Source organism: Nycticebus coucang, chromosome 22, assembly GCF_027406575.1.
Source record: "Nycticebus coucang isolate mNycCou1 chromosome 22, mNycCou1.pri, whole genome shotgun sequence".
In the NCBI taxonomy this organism is placed as follows: domain Eukaryota; kingdom Metazoa; phylum Chordata; class Mammalia; order Primates; family Lorisidae; genus Nycticebus; species Nycticebus coucang.
In genome coordinates, this window is record NC_069801.1 from 36,413,980 (window position 1) to 36,441,897 (window position 27,918).

At 39.8% G+C, this 27,918-nt stretch overlaps 1 protein-coding gene across 5 annotated transcripts in view; it reads left to right on the forward strand.

Moving 5' to 3' along the window:
* CCDC30 (coiled-coil domain containing 30) overlaps window positions 1-27,918 on the forward strand; it is a 208,167-nt gene that overhangs the window by 83,328 nt on the left and 96,921 nt on the right. The window lies entirely within an intron of this gene.

The following is a 27,918-nucleotide window of genomic DNA, read 5'->3' on the forward strand; positions in this document are numbered from 1 at the left end:
TTAAAGACAGAGTCTCACTCTGTTACCCTGGGTAGAATGCCATGGTGTCATAGCTCACAGTGACCTCAAACTCCTGGGCTCAAGTGATCCTCTTCCTTCAGCCTCCCGGGTAACTGGGATTACATGTGCCCACCACAATCCCCATCTAGTTTTTCTGTTTTTAGTAAAGACATCAATTGCTCTTGCTCAGGCTGGTCTTGAACTCCTGAGCTGAAGCAATCCACCCTCCTTGGCCTCCCAGAGTGCTAGGATTACAGGCATGAGCCACCATGCCCAGCCTTTAGTGTTATATTTTTAAGTTCACTCATTTTTTCTGTAGTGTCTATGCCATCTAGTAAATTATTCACTTCAAATATTGAAATTTTCATCTCCAGAAATTTTATTAGTTTTTTTTATATATCTTCCACTTTTTATTCATTATGTCTTTAAAGATTACACTCTTGTTTCTGGGTTTGTTTTTCTTGGCTGATTTTTTGTAGTTACTTCATACTTTCTTCTTTCCAAGTTAGTAATTTTTTACTAGATATAAGACCTTATGAATATTATGGTGATGAATGGATTTTATTTCCTCACTTAAAGAATATTAAAATTTGTTTTCACAATAGATTGAGTTACTTGCTGAATAGCTTAGTTCATTCTGGATTGTTTTTAAGCTTTCTTTGGGCAGATTATTATAGAAGCCTTTGTTCTAAGGCTAGAATAGTCCTCTGCTTAAGGTGTGAACATTGATGTTCAATAAGGACTCTGTAATCTAGCTAATCAGAACTCGAATATTTCCTAACTTCATTAGACTCTGAGAATTGTTCTTATAAATCTCTCATTGTTCTTTGCTTGTCTTTATGGAGTTTTGCTCTACTTGTGTGTGCTTTGGTATTCAGGAAGGACACAGAAAAATCCTTTCCAGGGTTCAGCAGTTCTTTTCTTGGCATGACTCTCTTTTCTCTATTCTCTTTCCCATATATTTCTGCTACTTCTCTTTTTTGAACTCCTTTCTCTATCTCCTAAATTCCATAAAAGTGCTATATTCTGCATGGGATTCCCCTCAGATCACTACATTATGGAAAGCGCTTCCAGGCAGAAATTCGTGGTAGTTATAGTACTCACTTAATTTTCCTCCTGTCAAAGGGATTAAAGTTCTCTAATGTTGGCGGCGCCTGTGGCTCAGTGAGTAGGGCGCCGGCCCCATATACCGAGGGTGGCGGGTTCAAACCCGGCCCCGGCCAAACTGCAACCAAAAAATAGCCGGGCGTTGTGGCGGGCGCCTGTAGTCCCATCTACTCGGGAGGCTGAGGCAAGAGAATCGCTTAAAAACCCAGGAGTTGGAGGTTGCTGTGAGCTGTGTGACACCACGGCACTCTACAGAGGGCCATAAACTGAGACTCTCTCTCTACAAAAAAAAAAAAAAAAAAGTTCTCTAATGTCTCTCATCAGATGTCTGAGAACAGTTTTTTTTGTTTATTTTTCACTTTTCTACTTGTAATGGTGAGAAAAAGTCTCATTCTTATTATTCCATCATGGCCATTTATTTATTTTTCTATGACCTGTCTTTCATGTTCATTGCCTATTTTTCTGTTGGAAGGTTCTTTTTTGGCGTTCTATTACTTCTCCCTTAGAAGTTTCTGAGTTTTGACTCACTTGGTTGAATCATACAAGTGATAGATATCATCCCAGAACTCTCTCTCCCTGCTTGACCACCTGAATGATTGATAGTCTTTTACTGGTTCTTCTTGTCTTTATTTGGCTCTATTTTCCAGGTGCTCATAATAGCTAAAGAAATTGGTATTTTAACTATGGATCTTCTAGGGTTTTTTTTATTTATTTATGTATTTATTTATTTATTTTGAGATAGAGTCTTACTATGTTGCCCTCAGTAGAATGCCATGGCGTGACAGCTCACAGCAACCTGAAACTCTTGGACTTAAGAGATTCTCTTGCCTCAGCCTCTCAAGTAGCTGGGACTACAGGCATCTGCCACAACACCTGGCTATTTTTTGTTGCAGTTGTCATTGTTTAGCTGGCCTGGACCAGGTTCAAACCCGCAACCTCCGTGTATGTGGCTGGCTCCGTAACCACTGTGCTATGGGCACCGAGCTGATTTTTCCTCTTTTAGAAGGAATGATCTCTTAAACATGTTCTATGGAGTGTTTGAAATCAATTATATTTTGTTTCTAGGTAAATATACCAAAATTTTATCCTAATATATATATCCTGCTTATCTGTGCTCAATGACACTGTTCTAGGACAGGACCACAGGGCAATTTGTAACACAGAAAAGTATGATCAAAGAAGTTTAGTTTAGATGTTATGAGCAGGCTGGGTCTAGTGGCTCATATCTGCATTCCTATGACTCTGGGAGGCCAAGGGAGGTGTGTTTATTGAGTTCAGAAGTTTGAGCCCAGGCTGAGCAAGTGTGAGACTTCTCTAAAAAAAAATAGCTTGGCATTGTGGTTGGTGCCTATAGTCCAGCTACTCAGGATGCTGAGGTAAGAGTATCGCTTGAGCCCAAAAGTTTGAGGTTGCTGTGAGCTCTGATGCCATGGCACTCAACTTGGGGAAAGAAAGTGAGACTCTGTATCAAAAATAAATAAATGAGGCTTGGGACCCATAGCTCAGTGGTTATGGTGCCAGCCACATACACCAAAGGTGATGGGGTCAAACTCTGCCCCGGCCTGCTAAACAACTGCAACAAAAAAATAGCGAGGTGTTGTGGCAGTTGCCTGTAGTCCCAGCTTCTTAGGAGGCTGAGGCAAGAGAATCTGTTAAGCCCAAGAGTTGGAGGTTGCTGTGAGCTGTAATGGCACGGCAGTCTACGGAGGGTGACATAGAGTCTGTCTCAATAAATAAATAAATAAATAAATAATAAAAAAAAGATGTTGAGGGGGAGAGCAAGATGGTGGCCGAGTAACAGCTTCCTTGCATCTGGGCACCGTGAGTCTGGGGAGATAAGACTCCAGGCATCTCTGGCTGGTGGGATCTGCCTATAATCATCCCTTTGAGGATACAGGGAGTCAGCGAGAGACTTCTGGACCCCAAGAGGAGAACAGAAACAGTGGAAAACTGGCAAGTAATTCTGTGTGTTCGATGGGTCTAATCCCGCCCACAGCTGTGAGTGCAGTAGCAACGAGACTGCAAACCAGAAAGGCCTTACCTGTGAACTGTTTTGGTGTTTTTGGACTTGGCACTCAGTTGAATTGCCTTGGGGAGAGCTTGAGCAGGAGTGCGGAGAATGTGGGCATTGTCTGGGACCCCAGACTGAGCCGCTGAGCCAGACGGACGGAGCTGAGTGGAGTGTTTGGCTAAGGGCTACAGGGAGCCATTGTGAGAGAACTGCCCCGACAAGGTCTGCCCTAGGGGTTGCAGAGCAAGGATCGGGTGGGAGCTAGTAACCCAGTGACTGAGCAGCCTAAAGGTGGGGTCTGAGCTGCTTTACAGCCCTAACCCTCAGGGGCAGAGTGAGACTGGTTTTGGCACACTGGGCAAGTGGATAGCCACTTCAGCAGTGATTCCAGCGACAAACACTTTCCTGGGAAAGCTTCTGTTTAGCAAGTTTAGATGCTTAAAGTGCCTTTTAAGAGGGCTGAAGAGAGACTTAGGGTGTCTACCCTGTGGGGTTTGAGAAATCAGCAGAGGCCTCCACTCGTATCAGCATTGTAATTAACATATCATACTCCAGAAGACCACCTATTGCCCAGACAATATTCAACAAGATATATAGACTGCTTTGTTTTTGGTTGTTTTTATTTTGTTTTCTTTTTTGTTTATTTTGATGTTGCTGTTGTTGTTTCACTTTTTAATTTCAACCTTTTCCGTACAGATTTTTTCTTTTCTTTCTCCAGTTTTCCAGTATGAATACAATTTCCCATTGTTGCTTTTTCCAATAACTATAACTTCATTTTTGCTAGTGTTTCTATGCCTATTATTTGGTTTTTCACCCAATTATATCCCGTAAACTTTTCTGTTTGCTTGTTTTGGTTTGCTTTATAGCATTTTTGTCTTTCCTCTCTACTTGGTGGAGGTGGGGTACTGTGTCTGATCAACTTAGCAAAGAGTTGCTGACCTCAAGGGAACCACTCAAACGGGCACCTCCAGGGGTTGGGATTTTTTTAAGGTTGTGTCAAAGTATCCTACTGCACACTATATTACTCTGTATCCCTCTTTCTGTGCCTCTCTTCTTTTTGTCAATATTCCTTTTAACCACCCCCTCTCCTTTCTCTATTTTCTTTTTATTCTCTCCTTCTTTCTTTTATCCCTTCTTCCTTTTCAACCTTCTCATTCTTCTGGTCCTATACCAAAAGGACTCATCGAAACCTTAGCCCACAGGCACAGGAACTTAAAGAGCAAGAGGAAGTGAAAGGAAAATTAGGACAAGGAAACAGATAAAAAGAAATCACTCATGAGGAAGAATCAGCAGAAAACTCCAGGCAACATGAAGAACCAGTCCAGAACAACCCCTCCAAGGGACCATGAGGTAGCTACTGCAGAGGATTCCACCAATAAAGAAATGTTGGGAATGACAGAAATGGAATTTAGAATACACATGATGAAAACAATGAAGGAAATGATGGAAACAATGAAGGAAACTGCTAATAAGTGGAAAATAACCAAAAGGAAATCCAAAAACAGAATCAAATAAGAGATGAATGATATGAAGAATATAGAAACAATATAGCAGAGCTGAAGGAACTGAAACAGTCAATTAGGGAACTTAGACATGGAATGGAAGGTATCAGCAAGAGGTTACACCATGCAGAAGAAAGAATTTCCGAGGTAGAATACAAAGTTCTTTAGATAACTCAGATAGTAAAAGAGGCAGAAAAGAAGAGAGAGAAAGCAGAACGTTCACTGTCAGAATTATGGAACTTTATGAAGCGTTCCAACATATGAGTTATAGGAATCCCAGAAGGGGAAGAAGAATGCCCCAGAGGAATGGAACCCATACTAGAGAATATTATAAAAGAAAATTTCCCAAATATCGCCAAAGATTCTGACACACTGCTTTCAGAGAGATATCAAACCCCAGGTCACCTCAACTCTACCGAGCCTCTCCAATACACATTGTGATGAACCTGTCCAAAGTAAGACAAAAGAAAAGATTCTGCAAGCTCCCAGAAGTAATGGCCAGTTAACCTACAGGGGCAAATCCATCAGAGTGACTGCAGACTTCTCTAATGAAACTATCCAAGGAAGAAGACAATGATCATCTACCTTTAATCTACTTAAACAGAACGATTTCCAGCCCAGAATTTTGTATCCTGCTAAGATAAGCTTCCAGTTGACAGAGAAATCAAATCATTTATGCATGTACAAACATTGAGGAAATTCGCCACAACAAGACCAGCTCTACAGGAAATACTTCAACCTGTTCTACACACTATCACAATGGATCAGCAGCAAAGTAAAAACTCAGAAATTAAAGCACAGAAACTAACCTCCACACTGATGCAAAAGATAAAACTAAGCAATGGACTCTCACAAAATAAGATGAATAGAATACTACCACATTTATCAATTATCTCAATAAATGTTAATGGCTTGAATTCCCCACTGAAGAGACATAGATTGGCTGACTGGATTAAAAAACACAAGCCATCCATTTGCTGTCTGCAAGAAACACACCTGGCTTCAAAAGTCAAATTAAAACTCCGAATCAAGGGTTGGAAGATAATTTTTCAGGCAAATGGAATTCATAAGAAAAGAGGACTTGTGATCTTATTTTTAGATACATGTGGATTTAAAGCAACTAAAGTCAAAAAAGACAAAGATGGTCACTTTATATTGTGCCAGGGAAAAATACAACGAGAAGACGTTTCAATTCTAAATATTTATGCACCAAATTTAAATGCTCCCAGAATCTTGAAACAGACCTTATTCAGTCTGAGCAATATGATATCTGATAATACCATAATTACAGGGGACTTCAACACTCCTCTTACATAGCTGGACAGATCCTCTAAACAGAAATTAAACAAAGATATAAGAGATTTAAATGAGACCCTAGAACAACTGTGCTTGATAGACACATATAGAACACTCCATCCCCAAAATAAAGAATGTACGTTCTTCTCATCACTCCATGGAACATTCTCCAAAATTGATCATATCCTGGGACACAAAACAAATATCAATAGAAGCAAAAGAATTGAAATTTTACCTTGTATCCTCTCAGACCATAAGGCACTAAAGGTGGAACTCAACTCTAACAAAAATGCTTGACACCACACAAAGGCATGCATATTAAACAATCTTCTGTTGAATAACAGATGGGTGCAGGAAGACATAAAACAGGAAATCATTCACTTCTTTGAGCATAACAACAATGAAGACACAAGCTACCAAAACCTGTGGGATACTACAAAAGCAGTTTTGAGAGGAAAATTTATCACTTCAGATGCCTACATTCGAAAAATAGAAAGAGAGCGCATCAACAATCTCACAAGCCATCTTATGGAGTTGGAAAAAGAACAATCTAAGCCTAATGTCAGTAGAAGAAAAGAAATCTCCAAAATCAAATCAGAGATCAATGAAATTGAAAACAAAAGAATCATTCAGAAAATTAATGAAACAAGGAGTTGACTTTTTTAAAAAAATAAATAAAATAGGGGCGGCGCCTGTGGCTCAGTGAGTAGGGCGCTGGCCCCATATGCTGAGGGTGGCGGGTTCAAACCCACCCCGGCCAAACTACAACAAAAAAATAGCTGGGCGTTGTTGCGGGCGCCTGTAGTCCCAGCTGCTCGGGAGGCTGAGGCAAGAGAATCGCGTAAGCCCAGGAGTTAGGGGTTGCTGTGAGCCGTGTGACGCCACGGCACTCTACCAAGGGCGGTACAATGAGACTCTGTCTCTACAAAAAAAAAAATAAATAAATAAATAAATAAAATAGATAAACCATTGGCCAGACTAATGAGAAATACAACAGTAAAATCTCTAGTAACCTCAATCAGAAATGATAAAGGGGAAATAACAACTGATCCCACAGAGATACAAGAGATCATCTCTGAATACTACCAGAAACTCTATGTCCAGAACTTTGACAATGCAAAGGAAATGGATCAATATTTGGAATCACACCCTCTCCCTAGACTTACCCAGGAAGAAATAGAGCTCCTGAACAGACCAATTTCAAGCACTGAGATCAAAGAAACAATAAAAAATCTTCCAACCAAAAAATGCCCTGGTCCAGATGGCTTCACACCAGAATTCTATCAAACCTTCAAGGAAGAGCTTATTCCTGTACTGCAAAAATTATTCCAAAAAATTGAGGAAGAAGGAATCCTCCCCAACGCATTCTAAGAAGCAAACATCACCCTGATACCAAAACCAGGAAAAGACCCAAACAAAAAGGAGAATTTCAGACCAATCTCACTCATGAATACAGATGCAAAAATTCTCAACAAAATCCTAGCCAATAGATTACAGCTTATCATCAAAAAAGTCATTCATCATGATCAAGTAGGTTTCATCCCAGGGATGCAAGGCTGGTTTAACATATGCAAGTCCATAAACGTTATCCACCATATTAACAGAGGCAAAAATAAAGATCATATGATCCTCTCAATAGATGCAGAAAAAGCATTTGATAAAATCCAGCATCCTTTTCTAATTAGAACACTGAAGAGTATAGGCATAGGTGGCACATTTCTAAAACTGATTGAAGCTATCTATGACCAACCCACAGCTAATATTTTACTCAATGAAGTAAAACTGAAAGCTTTTCCTCTTAGAACTGGAACCAGACAAGGTTGTCCTCTGTCACCTTTACTATTCAACATAGTGCTGGAAGTTCTAGCCAATACAATTAGGCAAGACAAGGAAATAAGGGAATCCAAATGGGAGCAAAGGAAGTCAAACTCTCCCTCTTTGCTGACGACATGATCTTATACTTAGAGAATCCCAAAGACTCAACCACAAGACTCCTAGAAGTCATCAAAAAATACAGTAATGTTTCAGGATATAAAATCAATGTCCACAAGTCAGTAGCCTTTGTATACACCAATAACAGTCAAGATGAGAATCTAATTAAGGACACAACTCCTTTCACCATAATTTCAAAGAAAATGAAATGCCTAGGAATATACCTAACGAAGGAGGTGAAGGACCTCTATAAAGAAAATTATGAAATCCTCAGAAAGGAAATAGCAGAGGATATTAACAAATGGAAGAACATACCATGCTCATGGATGGGAAGAATGAACATTGTTAACATGTCTATACTTCCCACAGCAATCTACCTATTCAATGCCATTCCTATCAAAATACCAACATCGTACTTTCAAGATTTGGAGAAAATGATTCTGCATTTTGTATGGAACCAGAAAATACCCCGTATAGCTAAGGCAGTTCTTAGTAATAAAAATAAAGCTGGGGGCATCAGCATACCAGATTTTAGGCTGTACTACAAAGCCACTGTGGTCAAGACAGCATGGTACTGGCACAACAATAGAGACATAGACATTTCAAATCGAATAGAAGACCAAGAAATGAAACTAACATCTTACAACCACCTAATCTTCGATAAACGAAACAAGAACATACCTTGGGGGAAAGACTCCCTATTCAATAAATGGTGTTGGGAGAACTGGATATCCACATGTAAAAGGCTGAAACTGGACCCACACCTTTCCCCACTCACACAAATTGATTCAAGATGGATAAAGGACTTAAATTTAAGGCATGAAACAATAAAAATCCTCCAAGAAAGCATAGGAAAAACACTGGAAGATATTGGCCTGGGGAAAGACTTTATGAAGAAGACTGCCATGGCAATTGCAACAACAACAAAAATAAACAAACGGGATTTCATTAAGCTGAAAAGCTTCTGTACAGCCAAGGAGACAACAACCAAAGCAAAGAGACAACCTACACAATGGGAAAGGATATTTGCATATTTTCAATCAGACAAAAGCTTGATAACTAGGATCTATAGAGAACTCAAATTAATCCACATGAAAAAAGCCAACAATCCCATACTTCAATGGGCAAGAGACATGAATAGAACCTTCTCTAAAGAAGACAGATGAATGGGTAACAAACATATGAAAAAATGTTCATCATCCCTATCTATTAGAGAAATGCAAATCAAAACCACCCTGAGATACCATCTAACCCCATGAGAAGGGCCCACAACACAAAATCTCAAAACTGCAGTTGCTGGCGTGGATGTGGAGAGAAGGGAACACTTTTACACTGCTGGTGGGACTGCAAACTAGTACAACCTTTCTGGAAGGAAGTATGGAGAAACCTCAGAGCACTCAAGCTAGACCTCCCATTTGATCCTGCAATCCCATTACTGGGCATCTATCCAGAAGGAAAAATAAATCCTTTTATCATAAGGACACTTGTAGTAGACAGTTTATGGCAGCTCAGTTTACAATCGCCAAAATGTGGAAACAGGCTAAATGCCCGCCAACTCAGGAATGGATTAACAAGCTGTGGTATATGTATACCATGGAATACTATTCAGCTATTTAAAAAAAATGGAGACTTTACATCTTTGGTATTTACCTGGATGGTGTGGAAGACATTATTCTTAGTAAAGCATCACAAGAATGGAGAAGCATGAATCCTATGTATTCAATTTTGATATGAGGACAATTAATGACAATTAAGGTCATGGGGGGGAAGGAAAAGCAGAGAGAGGGAAGGAGGGAGGGGTTGGGCCTTGGTGTGTGTCACAATTTATGGGGGCAAGACATGATTGCAAGAGGGACTTTACCTAACAAATGCAACCAGTGTAACCTGGCTTATTGTACCCTCAATGAACTCCCAACAGTAACAAAAAAAAAAAGATGTTACGAGCACACTTTGGAACCAGTCTGCTTAAGTTCAAATCTAACTCTTATCACTTACATTGTGACCTTGAACAAATTCTCTGTTCCTTAATTTTCTTATAGATAAATGGAAATAATAGTAATAATTATTAATGCTGAATCTCAGGATTCAGCCTAGTACCAAGGTATATTTGCACTCAATAATTGTTTAGGTGAATTAATGAATGAATGAATGAGTGGATATGCAAATCAATAAGAAAGGTGATCTTAAGTATTTAATGGGAAAATATTTCATTAAAAATAATTGAAAGAAAGTATCATACATACGAAACACTACAGTTTCAGGGTTTTTGTTGTTGTTTTGTTTTGTTTGAGACAGAGTTTTACTCTGTTGCCCTGGGTAGAGTGCTGTGCAAACTCTTGAGCTCAAGAGATCCTCTTGTCTCCCGCTCCTGACTAGCTAGGACTATAGGCACCTGCACCATGCCCAGCTAGTTTTTTCTATTTCTAGTAGAGACGAGGTCATGCTCTTGCTCAGGCTGGTCTTGAACTCCTGAGTTCAAGCAATCCACCTGCCGTGGCCTCCCAGAGTACTAGGATTACAAGTATAAGCCACTGCACCTGGCCAACACTATAGATTTTATTTTATTTTATTTTATTGAGATAATGTCTCACAATGTTACCCTGGGTAGAGTGCTATGGCATCATAGCTCGGAGCAACTTGAAACTCTTGGGCTCAAGTGATTCTTTTGCCTCAGCCTCCCTAGTAGCTGGGACTACAGGCACCTGCCACAATGCTAGGCTATTTTTAGAGGTGAGGTCTTGCTCTGGCTCAGGCTGGTCTCAAACCTATGAGCTCAGGCAATCCACCCTCCTCAGCCTCCCAGAGTGCTAGGATTAAAACTGTGAGCCGAGAGACAAGATGGCGGACTGAAGCCAGCTTTCAACAGAGGCTCCCATCCAGAAGGAGAGTTAAGGGACACGAATTTAGTAAGTATCCTGGTGGATTTGAGCCGCACCAAGAGAGAAGGTTGAAGAACACACATCAACACCACTGAGGCAAGCTGTGATCACAAGGACGCAAACAAAAGGACAAAATCCACCACCAAGTGGACGGGAGTCCCCCTCCCCCATGAGACTGGCTCAAGAGCCCCACAATTAAACAAATGGGCAGAAATTAAAGGCCCTCCCACTACACTCCTCGGGAGAGACCTTCTAAAAACTGGACCTACCTCCCCTACTAGGGTGCCATGGCGTTCTCCTGCCAGGCATAAAACTGTATAAAATTTTAAAAATCCTTTTCCGGCAACCCTGAATCCTCAACACTCCCCTCCCACTCACTGAGGTCTGGAGGCCTGTCCCTCAGGAGTTCAGATTCTTGGGTGATTTCTCAAGGGGAGTGGACAGCCCCCAAGCTGCAACTGGTCAGCACTGACTCTGAGGCACACGAGTGTGGAGAGGGCACCTGGCTAAGGGGGAGTCACGCCTCGGTGGCACTTCCCTGCGGTGCGATGCAGCAGCCCTCCCCGTGCATCAATACGGCCAGGCATAAAACTGAATGAAACTCTAGCTTTCTCCCACTCTCACTCGGGGTATGGGGGCCTGTCCCTCAGGAGTTCGGATCCTTGGGTGATTTCTTGAGGGGAGTGCACAGTGCCCAAGCCGTGACTGGTCAGCGCTGACTCTGAGACACGCAAATGAGGAGAGGGCACTCGGCTGAGGGAGAGTCACGCCTTGGCGGCACTTCCCTGCGGTGCGGTGCAGCAGCCCTCCCCGTGCATCAATACGGCCAGGCATAAAACTGAATGAAACTCTAGCTTCCCCCCACTCTCACTTGGGGGTCTGGGGGCCTGCCCCCAGGAGTCCGGATTCTTGGGAGATCTCTCAAGGGGTGTGGACAGAGCATAAACTGTGGCCACTCAGTGCTGACTCTGGGGTGTGAGACAGAGGAGACAAGGGTCGGCTGGTGCCCACACCAGAGCGGCAGTTCCTGGAGGCAAATCAACAGCCGTTTTTTCTTTAACAACAAAACGGCTCACTTCTGGATATTCTGAAGCCACACCCCCTGTCTCCCTGGGCAAACAGAGGAGGCCACCAGTGAGCAAAAGATTTGCCTGACACTGCTCACAAACCCGGGAAGCTTCCAGGGCAGGGCCAAGTCAGAGAGGAAATCGGACACAAACCTCCAGCAGCAAAGACGTTTGAACTCAGAACAGCCCGTCTTCTGTAGGCGATTTTAGCAGAAACAGAGACAGAACCCCTCACAGTTGTCTGTTCTGTTCTGTTAGCAACATCAATCAGGGACGGGGCTAAGCCTGAGTGAACACCTCCCTCCCACCACCTGCATCAAGCACTCAAAGATGCCAGGCCCCATCTCCTCCTGCTAGATAGCAGCAGACTGCAGGGACCTGGCAGACTTCCTTGCAATTCAGGCAGGTGCAAACCCCTGGAGTATCTGTTCACTACAGGCAACTGGGTTAGCCATCTGCAGAGATACCAGTGACTGGGTCCGATGGAGGGGCAAAGTGGGGAAGGAGACATCAACCTTCCCAGACTGATCTATTTGCTGGGTGGCCCCTCCTGACTCCACACAGCACTGGAGTAAGCCATATCAGAGGAGTCACCAGACCCCTGTGATTCAGTTCCCAGAGATCCAAGACAGGTGCCGATTGAGACAATCGATTTGGACCTTTTGAACTGAACTAATAGACTGAGGACTTTTCAGGCGGTGCCCTGGGTATGCGGTTGTAGGAAGGTTGATTTTCCTTTTCCAACTGGTGCCAGAGGTGGGTGGGCGGGGTGACTTAATTGCTGGTTTTTCCACACAGCTGAGACTTCAAGCCAGAGTAAATGTTACAATAGGATCGAACAGAAACCAGCTGAAAACAAGACAAAACCACTTAGCCCCACAAGACAGGGCCCCAGTTTCTCAGGCCACAACACTGTACGGGCCCTCGATAAAGCCCCAGGGGAAAAATCAAAGGGAGTAAAATAACCATGGGGCAGAATCAGTGGAAAAACTCTGGTAACATGAATAACCAGAATAGATCAACCCCCCCCCCCAAGAAAAGATACGGCAGATGTGATTGAAGATCCCATTCATAAACAACTGGCTGAGATGTCAGAAATCGAATTCAGAATTTGGATTGCAGACAAGATCAATAAAATGGAATTAGGAATTCGAGGAGAAATTCAAAAATTGTCTCAAGAATTTAAAGACAAAACCACCAAAGACTTAGACACACTGAAGCAAGAATTTACAGCCCTCAAAGATATGAAAAATACAGTAGAATCCCTCAGCAACACAATGGAGCAAGCAGAAGAAAGGATTTCTGACATTGAAGATAAAGTCTTCGAACGCTCCCAATCTCTCAAAGAGGAAGAGAAATGGAGAGCAAAAATGGATCACTCACTCAGAGAACTCTCGGATAATTCGAAGAAAAGCAATATATGAGTAATTGGGATTTTGGAGAATGATGAAGTGGCCTCGAAGGGCACAGAGGCCCTTCTGCATGAAATTATGAGAGAAAATTTTCCAGACATGCCTAGAGAATCTGAAATTCAGATAGCAGACAGCTTCAGAACCCCAGCACGATTCAACCCCAATAAGTCATCCCCCAGGCATATCATAATTAGCATCACTAAAGTTAACATGAAAGAGAAGATTCTCAAAGCAGCCCGGTGAAAGAAAACCATTATGTACAAAGGAAAGAATATTAGAATAACTGCAGATCTCTCTGCTGAAACTTTTCAAGCCAGAAGAGGGTGGTCATCGACTTTTAATCTCCTAAAGCAAAATAACTTTCAACCCAGGATCTTGTATCCAGCTAAACTGAGTTTCATTTATGATGGAGAAATTAAATACTTCAATGACATTCATATGTTGAAAAAATTTGCCGTAAGTAAACCAGCTCTTCAGGATATTCTCAGACCTATCCTCCACAATGACCAACCCAATCCTATACCACAAAAGTAAAGTCACTCAGAAACTTCGGATCAAACTCCAACTTCCACACTGGTGAAAGGATTAAAAATGTCCACTGGACCTTTGAAAAACTCGATACCCAAAATTCCACCAGACTTATCAATACTCTCCATTAATGTGAATGGCTTAAACTGTTCTCTAAAGAGGCATAGGTTAGCTGACTGGATACAAAAACTCAAGCCAGATATTTGTTGCATACAAGAGTCACATCTTAACTTAAAAGACAAATACAGACTCAGGGTGAAAGGATGGTCATCCATATTTCAGGCAAATGGTAATCAGAAAAAAGTAGGTGTTACAATTTTATTTGCAGATACAGTAGGCTTTAAACCATCAAAAGTAAGGAAGGACAAAAATGGTCACTTCATATTTGTTGAGGGTAATACTCAATATGATGAGATCTCAATTATTAATATCTATGCACCCAACCAGAAAGCACCTCAATTTATAAAATAAACTCTAACAGACATGAGTAACTTGATTTCCTCCAGCTCCATAATCATCGGAGATTTCAACACTCCTTTGGCAGTGTTGGATCAATCCTCCAGAAAGAAGCTGAGCAAAGAAATCTTAGATTTAAACCTAACCATCCAATATTTAGATTTAGCAGACATCTACAGAACATTTCATCCCAACAAAACTGAATACACATACTTCTCATCAGCCCACGGAACTTACTCCAAAATTGACCACATTGTAGGTCACAAGTCTAACCTCAGTAAATTTAAAGGAATAGAAATTATTCCTTGCATCTTCTTGGACCATCATGGAATAAAACTTGAATTGAGTAACAACAGGAATCTGCATACTCATAGAAAAACATGGAAGTTAAATAACCTTATGCTGAATGATAGCTGGGTCAGAGATGAAATTAAGAAAGAAATCGCCAATTTTTTGGAACAAAATGACAATGAAGACACAAACTATCAGAACCTCTGGGACACCGCAAAGGCAGTTCTAAGAGGGAAATTTATAGCACTGCAAGCCTTCCTCAAGAGAATGGAAAGACAGGAAGTTAACAACTTAATGGGACATCTCAAGCAACTGGAAAACGAAGAACATTCCAACCCCAAACCCAGTAGAAGAAAAGAAATAACCAAAATTAGAGCAGAATTAAATGAAATTGAAAACAAAAGAATAATACAACAGATCAATAAATCAAAAAGCTGGTTTTTTGAAAAGGTCAATAAAATAGATAAACCTCTGGCCAACCTAATCAGAAAAAAAAAGAGTAAAATCTCTAATCTCATCAATCAGAAACAACAAAGGCGAAATAACAACAGACTCGTCAGAAATCCAAAAAATCCTTAATGAATATTACAAGAAACTTTATTCTCAGAAATATGAAAATCTGAAGGAAATTGACCAATACTTGGAAGCACGCCACCTTCCAAGACTTAGCCAGAATAAAGTGGAAATGCTGAACAGACCCATATCAAGTTCAGAAATAGCATCAACTATACAAAACCTCCCTAAAAAGAAAAGCCCAGGACCAGATGGTTTCACGTCAGAATTCTACCAAACCTTTAAAGAGGAATTAGTACCTATATTACTCAACCTGTTCCAAAATGTAGAAAAAGAAGGAAGACTACCCAACACGTTCTATGAAGCAAACATCACCCTGATCCCCAAACCAGGAAAAGACCCAACAAGAAAAGAAAATTGTAGACCAATATCACTAATGAATATAGATGCAAAAATATTCAACAAGATCCTAACAAACAGAATCCAGCAACACATCAAACAAATTATACATCATGACCAAGTTGGTTTTATCCCAGGGTGTCAAGGCTGGTTCAATATACGTAAATCTATAAATGTAATTCAGCTCATAAAGAAACAAAAAAAAAAGACCATATGATTCTCTCAATTGATGCAGAAAAAGCTTTTGATAATATCCAGCATCCCTTCATGATCAGAACACTCAAGAATTGGTCTAGAAGGGACTTTTGTTAAACAGATAGAGGCCATCTACAGCAAACCCACAGCCAATATCATATTGAATGGAGTTAAATTGGAATCATTTCCACTCAGATCAGGAACCAGACAAGGCTGCCCATTGTCTCCATTGCTTTTCAACATTGTAATGGAAGTTTTAGCCACCACAATTAGGGAAGAAAAGGCGATCAAGGGTATCCATATAGGGTCAGAAGAGATCAAACTTTTGCTCTTCGCAGATGATATGATTGTGTATCTGGAAAACACTAGGGACTCTACTACAAAACTCTTAGAAGTGATCAAGGAATACAGCAGCATCTCAGGTTACAAAATCAACATTCATAAATCGGTAGCCTTTATTTACACCAACAACAGTCAAGTTGAAAAAGCAGTTAAGGACTCTATCCCATTCACAGTAGTGCCAAAGAAGATGAAATATTTGGGAATTTACCTAACAAAAGACGTGAAAGATCTCTATAAAGAGAACTATGAAACTCTAAGAAAAGAAATAGCTGAAAATGTTAACAAATGGAAAAACATACCATGCTCATGGCTAGGAAGAATCAACATTATTAAAATGTACTACCCAAAGCAATATATAATTTCAACGCACTCCTTATTAAAGCTCCACTGTCATACTTTAAAGATCTTGAAAAAACAATACTTCATTTTATATGGAATCAAAAAAAACCTCGAATAGCCAAGACATTACTCAGAAATAAAAACAAAACAGGAGGAATCACACTACCAGACCTCAGACTTTACTACAAATCGATAGTGATGAAAACAGCATGGTACTGGCACAAAAACAGAGAAGTAGATATCTGGAACAGAATAGAGAACCAAGAGATGAATCCAGCTACTTACTGCTATTTGATTTTTGACAAGCCAATTAAAAACATTCAGTGGGGAAAAGATTCCCTATTTAACAAATGGTGCTGGGCGAACTAGCTGGCAACCTGCACAAGACTGAAACTGGACCCACACCTTTCACCATTAACTAAGAGAGACTCTCATTGGATTAAAGATTTAAACTTAAGACATGAAACTATAAAAATACTAGAGGAGAGTGCAGGGAAAACCCTTGAAGAAATTGGTCTGGGCGAGTCTTTTATGAGGAGAACCCCCTGGGCAATTGAAGCAGCTTTAGAAATACACTACTGGGACTTGATCAAACTAAAAAGCTTCTGCACAGCCAAGAACACAGTAAGTAAAGCAAGCAAACAGCCCTCAGAATGGGAGAAGATATTTATAGGGTATATCTCTGACAAAGGTTTAATAACCAGAATCCACAGAGAACTCAAACGCAAGAAAAAAACAGAGAACTTCAGCAAGAAAAAAACAAGGGATCCCATCGCAGGCTGGGCAAGGGATTTGAAGAGAAACTTCTCCAAAGAAGACAGGCGCACGGCCTTCAGACATATGAAAAAATGCTCATCATCTTTAATCATCAGAGAAATGCAAATCAAAACTACTTTGAGATATCATCTAACTCCAGTGAGACTATCCTATATCACAAAATCTCAAGACCAGAGATGTTGGCGTGGATGTGGAGAAAAGGGAACACTTCTGCACTGCTGGTGGGAATGCAAATTAATACATTCCTTTTGGAAAGAGATATGGAAAACACTCAGAGATCTAAAAATAGATCTGCCATTCAATTCTGTAATTCCTCTGCTGGGCATATACCCAGAAGACCAAAAATCACAACATAACAAAGATATTTGTACCAGAATGTTTATTGCAGCCCAATTCATAATTGCTAAGTCATAGAAAAAGCCCAAGTGCCCATCGATCTATGAATGGATTAATAAATTGTGGTTTATGTATACCATGGAATATTATGCAGCCTTAAAGAAAGATGGAGACTTTACCTCTTTCATGTTTACATGGATGGAGCTGGAACATATTCTTCTTAGTAAACTATCTCAAGAATGGAAGAAAAAGTACCCAATGTACTCAGCCCTACTATGAAACTAATTTGGGACTCTCACATGAAAGCTATAACCCAGTTACAACCTAACAATAGGGGGAAGTGGGAAACGGAGGGGAGGGAGGGGGGTGATGGGTAGAGGGAGGAGGATGGGTGGGATCATACCTGTGGTGTATCTTACAGGGGTATTTGCGAAACTTGGTAAATGTAGAATGTAAATGTTTTGGCACAGTAACAGATAATGCCAGGAAGGGTATGTTAACCATTGTGATGAAAATGTGTCAATTGGTCTATGAAGCGAGTGTATGATGCCCCATGATCATATCAATGTATACAGTTATGATTTAATAAAAATAAAAACAAAAAACTGTGAGCCACCTCGCCCAGCCCTACAACATAGTTTTTAGAAGGTAAAACTTCTCACATAAAACATAAACAAGATGGGTTAAAAACCTACCTGACAAGTATAATGAACACTAACAGCCCTGACCTAAGCTTTATAATAGCTGTGCATGTAACAAAAATATTCGGCGGCGCCTGTAGCTCAGTGAGTAGGGTACCGGCCCCATATACCGAGGGTGGCGGGTTCAAACTCAGCTCCCAGCCAAACTGCAGCCAAAAAATAGCCAGGCGTTGTGGTGAGCGCCCGTAGTCCCAGCTGCTCAGGAGGCTGAGGCAAGAGAATCGCGTAAGCCCAAGAGCTAGAGGTTGCTGTGAGTCCTGTTATGTTATGGCACTCTACCGAGGGCCGTAAAGTGAGACTCTGTCTCTACAAAAAATATATTTGTACCCCTTAATGTTTTGAAAAAATATATAAAAGCAGAATGAATCACTCCTGAAAATCTCACTCCTCTTGCACTCTTCTTCCAGACTTCTTCTGGGAAGAAGGGTAGTTATGGTTTCTAATCCTTCCACCCATTTCCTCTATCCTTTCAAGTGACAACAAAGTCTAGAACAATTTGATTAGAGCATAGGAGAGGTGTGATTGCTCTGATAAGTTGTCTACCAAAACATAAATATTTTTTAGAGACTTTACCTGTGTGAGAATGTCTTAAACTCTTTGACTTCTTATATAGTCTTTTTTTTTGTTTGTCTTTCACTGTGACCATGGTTGTGGCCCATACCTTGTCCTGTCATCCATATGTCCACTTGAGGAAGGCTAATCTGGTAAGCAGCTCCAAGATGAACTTAGAATTGCTAGAGAGTTATTGAGGGTGGTACCTTTGAAGGATAAAGAAAAAGAGTAGACATGGGCATGGAGTGTCTTCAGGTCACAATCCAGGTCTGGCATCTTTTAAAGATGATGGAAATTGAAGAAAGATAGGATAGGAAGAGGCTCAGACTGTGCTGTAGCTCTGAGAAAGTCTCAGCCAGACCAGCAGGGAGCTTTGGAACAATAACTTTTTAGAGGAATTCAACATTGGACAGAAATAGCCAGGCCTTAATATTCCCACCATGCTCATTGACTGGCAGCTGCCTAGGAAAAGTGTGTTAAGTGCTTTCATGAAAGGAGATGCCAGTGGTGCACCTCCATGTGGCCTTTGTATTATAAAATTCTTAAGCTTGGAGAAAATCCTTGGAGAATATCTAATCTGCCTCCCTCTTTGATAAACGGGGAGGCAGATTAGCTAGATATTCTCCAAGGATTTTAAACTGAGCTTCTATTTTATTTTAAAAGATGTTCAGAAAGATCATCCTATTTTCTCTAATGTTTAACATTAAGCATCAGAAATTTTTTGGTGTGTCTAATCTCAGTCCTCTAGGCTGTGGTGCAAACCAATTTTCTTTTCCTTGTCATGAAGACATGAAATTATCTAAGTTTCTAAATTAATAAAGATTTATATTGACTTTGATGATCCTTTTACTTACTTTCCCACATAGAGCCATCTGGAATGGGCTAATGAGGAACTTTGTAAAGAAATGTTTCATCTCTTTAAAGGTGTTAACAAGTAGAAAGCTTTAAAACTGGAAAAGGTTCTCAGCGAATATTAATCATTAGAGTGAAATGACCTTTTATTTATTTATTTTGAGACAGAGTCTCAAGCTGTCACCCTGGGTAGAGCGCTATGGCATCACAGGTCACAGCAACCTCAAACTCTTGGGCTTAAGCGATTCTCTTGCCTCAGTCTCCCATGTAGCTGGGACTATAAGCACCCACCACAACGCCCAGCTATTTTTTTGTTGCAGTTGTTTAGCTGACCCAGGCCAGGTTCGAACCCTCTACCCTTGGTGTATGTGGCTGGCGCCCTGCCAACTGAGCTACGGGCACTGCCCAACAACTCATAAGTTTTAAATTGGATGATGTTCTGGGTAGCATGGTGAAATCTCCTGCTATTCTGCCCAGAACATGAATCATTCCTGTGACCATCATATCCACACTGTACATACTACCTAGCCGTTGGTCATCAACACCTCTGCTCCTGACATCCAACTGTTGACATCATTATGGCAGTAATTATGGGTGACCCAAGATCACTGAACCAGATGATCCTACTTCCCACATTATCATCATCAGTTCAATTATGGCCTAATGCATCTCAATGCCCACATCACTCACTTCACTTCATTTTATCATGAAGATATTATATAATCTCACATCATCACAAGAAGAAGGGTTAGTATAGTATAATAAGATATTTTGATAGATGACATTCACATAACTTTTATTATAGTATATTGTTATAATTGTTCTATTTTATTATTTGTTGTTAATCTCTTATAAATTAAATTTTATCATAGGGTTGTATGTATAGGAAGAAACAGTATAGTTGGCCTTCTGCATCTGAAGGTTCCACAGTTTCAATCAACTGTGGATTGAAAATATCTAGAGATGATTTAAAATATATAGGAGGGGCTGGGTACAGCAGCTCATTGCCTATAATCCTAGCACTTTGGAAAGCCTAAGTGAAAGGATCGCTGGAGGCCAAGAGTTCAAGACCTGAGCAACATAGCAAGATCTTATTGCCGCAAAAAAAATAAAAATTTAGCCAGGCATGGTAGTAAACACCTATAAGTCCCAGCTACTTGGGAGGCTGAGGCAGAAGGATCATTTGAACCCAGAAGTTTCAGGCTGCAGGGGACTGAGATCACTCCACTGCATTCCAGACTTAGTGACAGAGCAAGGCCTTGTACAGAAAGATGTGCATAGGTTATATGCAAAATACGATACCATTTTATATAAAGGACTTGTGTATCTGCAGGGATCTTAGAATCAATCCCCCTTGAATACCAAAGGACAACTACATATAGAGGGTTTGAAACCAAGGATAGTTTTAGGTATCTCCTGCAGATAAGGGGGGACAACTGTACTTTATTTTCTGTCCTACTAAAAGTAAGTAAAAGGACAAGGATGGTATCATGGTTAATTTTACATGTCAATTGACTGGGCCATGAGATTCCCAAATATCTGATTAAATGTTATTTCTGGTTGTGTCTGTGAGGTGTTTCCAGGAGAGATTAACATTTGAATCTATGGAGCAAAACAGATTGCTCTACCCATATGTGGATGGGCATCTTCTGTTTGGTTGAGGGCCTGAATAGAACAAAAATGTGGAAGAAGGGAGAACTCGCTCTTTCTGCCAGATTCCTTGAGCTAGGACATTAATTTTTCCCTGCCCTTGAACTGGGAATGTATATTTTAGGTAGATATTTTACATATGTATAAAATCTCCTATTGGTCTATTACAATCTCCATTGTATTAGAATGTTGTCTAATACAGATGGAAACTAATACTCAAATAACCACAATATTGCAATGTTTGTTCAGGAGTTGACAACTCATTTGATGTAAATAGAAATTCTGGGAGGTAAGTGTTGTTCACTCTGCTTTACAGATGAGGATACCAAGATCACAAATTCATAAATGTGTAAGTCAAGATTCTAAATCGCAGCCTGACTATAAAACCCATGTTTTTTACCAGTGGTGTTTTCAATTAGTGTTCCAAGGATCCTTGATGCTCCATCTAGGTCTTCTACTTTCCTATCAATCACAGCAACCTCCAGTTCTGGGCACTGTATAAGAAGGTTTTTCCATAAGAATTCTTTTGAAAATAAAAGGGAGAAGCCTTTCCTCAAAAAGGAAAAATAATCCCCCAAATCCCACTCTTATATCAAACAGATTCCTTAAATATGACTGCGTTCCTTACCCATTCTTGTGTTCAGAGAGGTTGATCACTAAATAGACCATGTTAATGCTATTAGTATGCATGTTCTCAGAGAAAATGCTTAAAGTAAAAGAAATGCTAGGGATTGGTTGAATAATAGTAGCCATAATATATTGAGCACCTGTCATGTGCCTTGTGATCTGTTCTAGATGTCTTACAGTCTCATTTAGTCTTTATAACAGCCCTCCCCCAGGTAAATAGGAGAATTCCCATTTCATATTTATGAGAACTTAAGGGAATTTGACCAAAGTAAGAGTCAGAGCTTGTAGTTGATCCAGGTTTATCTGGCTCTAGAGCTCATTTTCTACACCATACCAACTGTTGTGGAGATTTATAGAGGAGATTTATATAAGGGATTTATTATAACTCACAGGGACTGTAGCGTGCCCAGCACTGAGCACATAAAATGACTCCAGCTAGAGGGAGTGACTAGGCAGCATAATACCTGTGTTTTATTCTTAACAGTGTCTACATTTGACTGTGCCTGTGAGAGGACACAGCCCCATGTAAGCAGGTGGGTGGTGGCAAGAAAAGTTGTCATACTGTGCCTGGGAGGCACAGTTTAGAGCCTCAGATGATCCCCCACCTTTCAGAGAGTAGAACATTGAAAATGGAAAATTCTGAGCTGTTACACTGCTCTCTAGAGTCGTTGGTGGCTACCCTATGCTAATAAGACAATCCACTAACAAGTCATTCTTTAGTCCTTGTCTTTATTTACTGCTGGCTGACAGGTAAGGTAGACTTCCTTCAGCCACCCTGAGATTTCTATATCCCATTCCTCATTTCTTACATTATTTGCTATCCCTTTCCTCTGTTTTTCTGCTTTAAACTTTGGTCACTGGTCTCATGAAGGTCATAAAACGGCCTCAAGTCCTAAATGTATTTAATGTGCCACAAATTACTATAAATTTCAAAAATATATTCTTTAGAAAAGCTGTCTTTCAAAAATAATAGTATTAAAATACATGCCATTCTTATACCAAAAAAATACAAGGGGAGTTTTAATTTTTGAGAACTGAGGTGTTTCTTCTACTTTGTACTGAAGCATCTCAGGTGGAGTGAGGGTGGAATAAGAGGATTCTTGCCCTGAGTGTTGAATGCATCATTTTCCTGTATGAATTTGCAGAAACATCGATCAGTGTAAATGGTGGCTGATGAAGAAGAAGCTTCCCTGGAGGAAAATATGTCCTTCCCTATATCCTTGTGTAATGCTGCTAAGTTGATGTGTTTTTTCACTAGATCTTTTGTCCACGCTACTGGATGGGCAGAATTATAAAAGTTATACACTAGGGTTTTAATATCCTTTTTTTTTTTTTTTACAGTTTTTGGCCGGGGCCAGGTTTGATCTTGCCACTGGTATATGGGGCCGGCACCCTATTCCTTTGAGCCATAGGCACCACCCTAATATCCATTTTTCTAATAGCATTTCCCATTCATTCCAACTCATAAGCTTGGGGTTGCTATTCCTGTTTTATTCGACATTAAACATAAAAATGATAAATTAACAGTTTGATTAGTTTAGAACAATCAAGATTCTGTAGTATATTTTTCTTTCTTTCTTTTTTTTTTTATTGTTGAGGATTCATTGAGGGTACAATAAGCCAGGTTACACTGATTGCATTTGTTAGGTAAAGTTTCTCTTGCAATGGTGTCTTGTCCCCAAAAGGTGTGGCACACACCAAGGCCCCACCCCCTCCCTCCTTCCCTCTCTCTGCTCTTCCTTTCCCCACCCCGCCCTCCTTCTTTCTCTCTCTGCTGTCCCCTAGCCCCACCCCCACCGTGACCTTCATTGTCATTAATTGTCCTCATATCAAAATTGAGTACCTCAATTGTCCTCATATCAAAAATGAGTAGGATTCATGCTTCTCCATTCTTGTGATGCTTTACTAAGAATAATGTCTTCCACTACCATCCAGGTTAATGTAAAGTCTCCATTTTTTTAATGGCTGAATAGTATTCCATGGTGTACATATACCACAGCTTGTTAATCCATTCCTGGGTTGGTGGGCATTTAGGCTGTTTCCACATTTTGGCAATTGTAAATTGAGCTGCAATAAACAGTCTAGTACAAGTGTCCTTATGATAAAAGGATTTTTTCCTTCTGGGTAAATGCCCAGAAATGGGATTGCAGGATCAAATGGAAGGTCTAGCTTGAGTGCTTTGAGGTTTCTCCATACTTCCTTCCAAAAAGGTTGCACTAGTTTGAAATCCCACCAACAGTGTAAAAGTGTTCCCTTCTCTCCACATCCATGCCAGCATCTGCAGTTTTGAGATTTTGTGAGGTGGGCCATTCTCACTGGGGTTAGATGGTATCTCAGGGTGGTTTTGATTTGCATTTCTCTAATAGATAGGGATGATGAACATTTTTTCGTATATTTGTTAGCCATTCATCTGTCTTCTTTAGAGAAGGTTCTATTCATGTCTCTTGCCCATTGAAGTATGGGATTGTTGGCTTTTTTCATGTGGATTAATTTGAGTTCTCTATAGATCCTAGTTATCAAGCTTTTGTCTGATTCAAAATATGCAAATATCCTTTCCCATTGTGTAGGTTATCTCTTTGCCTTGGTTGTTGTCTCCTTGGCTGTACAGAAGCTTTTCAGTTTAATGAATTCTCATTTGTTTATTTTTGTTGTTGTTGCAATTGCCATGGCAGTCTTCTTCATGAAGTCTTTCCCCAGGCCAATATCTTCCAGTGTTTTTCCTATGCCTTCTTTGAGGATTTGTATTGTTTCATGCAATACAAAGTCCTTTATCTATCTTCAGAAGACTGAAGAGTATAGGCATAGATAAGATAGATAGATAAGTCCTTATCTATCTTAAATCGATTTTTGTAAGTGAAGAAAGGTGTGGGTCCTGTTTCAATCTTTTACATGTGGATATCCTGTTCTCCCAACACCATTTATTGAATAGGGGGTCTTTCCCCCAGGGTATGATCTTGTTAGGTTTATCAAAGATTAGGTGCTTGTAAGATGTTAGTTTCATTTCCTGGTTTTCTATTCGATTCCAAATGTCTATGTCTCTATTTTTGTGCCAGTACCATGCTGTCTTGACCACAGTGGCTTTGTAGTACAGCCTAAAATCTGGTATGGTGATGCCCCTAGCTTTATTTGTATTACCAAGAATTGCCTTAGCTATACAGGGTTTTTTCTGGTTCCATACAAAATGCAGAATCATTTTTTCCAAATCTGCAAAGTACGATGTTGGTATTTTAATAGAAATGGCATTGAATAGGCAGACTGCTTTGGGAAGTATAGACATTTTAACAATGTTGCTTCTTCCCAGCCATGAGCATGGTTATCTTCTTCCATTTGTTAGTATCTTCTGTTATTTCCTTTCTTAGGATTTCATAATTTTCTTTATAGAGGTCCTTCACCTCCTTTGTTAGGTATATTCCTAGGTATTTCATTTTCATTGAAGCTATAGCGAAGGAAGTTGTGTCCTTAATTAGCTTCTCATCTTGACTGTTATTGGCATATACAAAGGCTACTGACTTGTCGACATTGATTTTATATCCTGAGACATTATATCCTGATGACTTTTATATCCTGAGACATTATATCCTGATGACTTCCAAGAGTCTTGTGGTTGAGTCTTTGGGATTCTATAAGTATAAGATCATGTTGTCAGCAAAGAGGGAGAGTTTGACCTCCTCTGCTCCCATTTAGATTCCCTTTATTTCCTTGTGTTGCCTAATTCTATTGGCTAGAACTTCCAGCACTATGTTGAATAGTAAAGGTGACAGAGGAAAACCTTGTCTGGTTCCAGTTCTAAGAGAACAACCTTTCAGTTTTACTCCATTCAGTAAAATATTAGCTGTGGATTTGCCATAGATAGTTTAAATCAGTTTCAGTTTCCACCTATGCCTATACTCTTCAGTCTTCTAATTAGACAAGGATGCTGTATTTTATTGAATACTTTTTCTGCATCTATTGAAAGGATCATATGATCTTTATTTTTGCCTCTGTTAATACGGTGGATAACATTTATGGAATTGCATATGTTAAAGCAGCCCTGCATCCCTGGGATGAAACCTACTTGATCATGATGTATGACTTTTTTGATGATAAGCTGTAATCTATTGGCTAGGATTTTGTTGAGAATTTTTGCATCTATATTCATGAGTAAGATTGGTCTGAAATTCTCCTTTTTAGTTGGGTCTTTTTCTGGTTTTGGTATCAGGGTGATGTTTGGTTCATAGAACATGTTGGGAAAGATTCCTTCCTCCTCAATTTTTTGGAATAATTTCTGCAGTACAGGAATAAGCTCTTCCCTGAAGGTTTGATAGAATTCTGGTGTGAAGCCATCTGGACCAGGGCATTTTTTGGTTAGAAGTTTTATTATTGTTTCTTTAATCTCAGTGCTTGAAATGGGTCTGTTCAGGAGGTCTATTTCTTCCTGGCTAAGTCTAGGGAGAGGGTGTGATTCCAAATATTGATCCATTTCCTTCACATTGTCAAATTTCTGGGCATAGAGTTTCTGGTAGTATTCAGAGATGATCTCTTGTATCTCTGTGGATCAGTTGTTATTTCACCTTTATCATTTCTGATTGAGGTTACTAGAGATTTTACTTTCGTATTTCTCATTAGTCTGGCCAAAGGTTTATCTTTTTTATTTTTTCAAAAAACCAATTCCTTGTTTAATTAATTTTCTGAATGATTCTTTTGTTTTCAATTTCATTGATCTCTAATTTGATTTTGGATATTTCTTTTCTTCTACTGGATTTAGGCTTAGATTTTTCTTCTTTTTCCAATTCCATAAGATGGCTTGTGAGTTTGTTGATGCACTCTCTTTCTGTTTTTCGAATGTAGGCATCTAAAGCGATAAATTTTCCTCTCAAAACTGCTTTTGCAGTATCCCACAGGTTTTGGTAGCTTGTGTCTTCATTTTTGTTATGCTCAAGGAAGTTAATAATTTCCTGTTTTATTTCTTCCTGCACCCTTCTGTCATTCAACAGAAGGTTGTTTAATTTTCATGCCTTTGTGTGGGGTTGAACGTTTTTGTTAGAGTTGAGTTCCACCCTTAGTGCCGTATGGTCTGAGAAGATACAAGGTAAAATTTCAATTCTTTTGATTCTGTTGATATTTGTTTTGTGTCCCAGGATATGATCAATTTTGGAGAATGTTCCATGGGGCGATGAGCAGAATGTATATTCTTTATCTTTGAGATGGAGTGTTCTGTATGCATCTATCAAGCACAGTTGTTCTAGGGTCATTTAAATCTCTTATATCTTTGTTTAATTTCTGTTTAGAGGATCTGTCCAGCTCTATAAGAGGAGTGTTAAATTCCCCTGTTATTATGGTATTATCAGATAACATATTGCTCAGACTGAGTAAGGTCTGTTTCAAGAATCTGGGAGCATTTAAATTGGGTGCATAAATAGTTAGAATTGAAATGTCTTCTACTTGACCAAGGTAAAGTGACCATCTTTGTCTTTTTTGACTTTAGTTGCTTTAAATCCACATGTATCTGAAAATAAGATCGCAACTCCTCTTTTCTTCTGAATTTCGTTTGCCTCAAAGATTGTCTTCCAACCCTTGACTCGGAGTTTTAATTTGTCTTTTGAAGCCAGGTGTGTTTCTTGCAGACAGCAAATGGCTGGCTTGTGTTTTTTAATCCAGTCAGCCAATCAATGTCTCTTCAGTGGGGAATTCAAGCCATTAACATTTATTGAGATAATTGATAAGTGTGGTAGTGTTCTATTCATCTTATTTTGTGAGAGACCATTGCTTAGTTTTATCTTTTGCATCAGTGTGGAAGCTAAGTTCTGTCCTTTTATTTCTGAGTTCTTACTTTGCTGCTGATCCATTGTGATGGTCAGTGTGTAGAACAGGTTGAAGTATTTCCTGTAGAGCTGGTCTTGTTGTGGCAAATTTCCTCAATGTTTGTGTATCAGTAGGTGATTTGATTTCTCCATCAATTTTAAAGCTTAACTTAGCAGGATATAGAATTCTGGACTGGAAATTGTTCTGTTTAAGTAGATTAAAGGTAGATGACCACTGTCTTCTTGCTTGGAAAATTTCATTGAAGAAGTCTGCAGTCACTCTGTTGGATTTTCCCCTGTAGGTCAACTGTCACTTACTTCTGGCAGCTTGAAGAAGCTTTTCTTTTGTCTTGACTTTGGACAGGTTCCCACAG